We start from the raw sequence: 2,805 nt of genomic DNA, 5'->3' as shown, positions 1-2,805 counted from the left end.
TTACAGGCATTAACTGCTATTTTATTCTAAACTTTGAAAATATTCTAAGCGGAGCAGAGGATCCCAATCTGTTTCTCGGATTGAGACAAGAAAATACCTGCTGTTACCCAGAGTATGTGGTTAAAGGCACATAGTGTGGGATCCCTCTGCAGAATTGAGGAAATTGGTTTTGTGCCCTTTACTTAGAGACGCAAAAGCGACCGAAACAAATCTCTTCCAACATGAGAGTGGGTAACAGAAGGTATATTCTTTTCCAAATTTCAAACCTGCAGGGGTGGTATTGAACAAAAACATGTATAGAAGGATTATGGGAAATGGTAAATGATGGAGGGAAAATGCTTAAAAAACCTAATCAATTAAGACAGTGCTATATATTCCACCATACTATATACATAGTTTGGTTGTGCAAACATTTGTTACGCAATGCTTGGTTATCATTTCTCAAAACATGCCGCGCGCAATTAACATTGACGAAACCATTGGCAGTAGTTCGCCTGAGATGCATGGACAAAAGATAAAATACGCATACACCTTGCGCCATCTATTAACAAAGCGAATCCGTAAAGACCATTTACACATGGCTCATATTTGAAGTGAAATATTCCGTGACATCATCAAGTGGTAGAATGTGGCATAAAAGTTTAAGTCCTTACTACAGGTTAGGTTAAGCAGGACGGTATCCACGATGTTGGAGCTTCTTATGGTTACTTTAAACGTTCTATGACACTGGGAAAGTTGCGAGAAATTTCATATTGTAGTTTGTTCCTATCAATAGCTATGGTTATATAAGGATGAGTCAGGTATGGGCGTTCGACGAAAACTGGAGTACCCGGAGAAAATCCACCGACCTACTGTCTGTACATGGCAACTGCACACGTAGGCCCCGATCCCTGAAACCAGTGGTGGAAAGCCCGTGCTCGTTAACAAACGCCTTAACCACTCTAACACCGGGCTACCCGAATATTTCGACACCAATCTTCCTGAATGGTTCTGACACTATTTATTCAGACCTCACAGCCACCGATTAAAATCCCAATGCCAACTACAGAGCAATGGGTACGAATTGTACTGACTGTTTATTTGTCCTAGACCGGTGATAGAGCCAATTACAATTACTAAAATGTATGGCATTGGGGAACAAAAATCAAGTAAGAAGGTAGAAAGGATACGGCAATGGGTGCCCTTACTTTGCTTTGATTGTTTTTATGTCCCTAAGTAGGTGACATAAAATAAAATCTTCAATTCTTCTGTATTCAGCAGTATTCTCCCCGAAGAGGACATGGAGGAGACCAACATTGAACTGCTGCCCCAATTGCAATACTTTCCTACTTTCGTTCTTTCCTTTCTACCGTTGGGTTTGCAGTACAATAGAAATCGCAGAAATACAGATAATGCAGACAGGCGTCGATATCACATAACCAATATAGACACCTGCTAGTCTATAAATTTATTTTCAGGAGCCACTTTGCAGTACAATACTATCGAATATTTGTTTCCTCTATTTCCCCGTGTTTGAGAGAAATATGACGTGTTGTAAAGATTTAAGACTTAACAGACTTCCTCTTTGCCTATTTAAAGCTGAATGCAGAGAAGCTAGTGCCAATGTTATTTTTTGATTTTGGGGTGTAACGTCCTTGCAAGTGCTGAGGTCATATAAAGCCTGGGGTCTAGGGAAACACTACCGACAGGATAGTCTAGGGAAGTGAGGAATAGATATATAGGCCCCAAGTGTTGCGACGGGGCAGCAGATCAATGTCCCTTAGGTAGAAAACACAGAAGAAAAACCTAGCAGGGGGTCCCCACGTAAGTCGCCTCTTATGACAATGTGTAGCGGGATGCAGTAGGCCTTTCCTTTTACGGAATTGTAAGGGATCTCTATGTTTATGGCTTTAGTTTGTCTCGATCAGGGGACAAACAAACATTACCTTCCTCAAGTAGGCGAAAGGTTCAGTTTCAAGGCCAAAGCGAGGCATTTGCAAGTATTTACTCAAGCGTCCTTAAAATGGAGCGATGGGTTAATGTCCTAAGGTGCACAATGAGTACAGAAGAAGTAGAAACTGTTATAGGTCAACATCCTTACAAGACGTATTAAGGTGTTGGGAGCGCTCATCCTTCTGTCATTCTGTCTGTCCGCAATATGGTTTTCGCAAACCTTCGATTAAGTTTAATAAGCTAGTTTATTATACCTTGAGTAAGGGTTAGTGCGAAGTTAAGTAAAATAAGTATATAATTAATTACTTAACTCTTCCCTGGTATGTCGACTGTGTTAACACAATAACGTTATTAAATATGAGCGTAGTTTGATGAACCTTTGTGAATATGTATAGGATATAAAGACAAGGCTAAATTTGAAATTGAGAAAGAATTGCCTGTACAAGAGCAGTATTAAGAACTGGTTTAATTGTTTCAGATGAGCGTGAATATGGGGAAAGTGACGTAATGACATTTCAGTGATTCGATAAATTGGCAAAGGCCTATGCCGTTAAAAGAAATAAAGTTATTAAATAATAAATGGCGTTATATTCCTTTGGCTAGTGAAGAAACTACAAAACATCCCAGATACAAATTAAATTTACTGAGTAACATACTACAAATTCTTGTCATATCTAAATTTATTTTGTTTCATAAATGCACTTGAAAGATTGCAAGCATGGAACTTTGTTTTACGAGTCCAAATGTCATGTAGCGGGCGTATACTGCTTTTGTCATATTTTTACCCTGTACATATCATCCAGCTCCTCATTCCTTGAATTCTCAGTCACGCAGTCAGAACATGTATGTTGTCTCCTACCATTCATCTCGCAC

The sequence above is a fragment of the Mizuhopecten yessoensis genome, unplaced genomic scaffold, assembly GCF_002113885.1.
Source record: "Mizuhopecten yessoensis strain PY_sf001 unplaced genomic scaffold, ASM211388v2 scaffold10971, whole genome shotgun sequence".
Taxonomy (NCBI): Eukaryota; Metazoa; Mollusca; class Bivalvia; order Pectinida; family Pectinidae; genus Mizuhopecten; species Mizuhopecten yessoensis.
The sequence above is the reverse complement of the archived record's forward strand: the minus strand, read 5'-3'. Positions refer to the sequence as shown.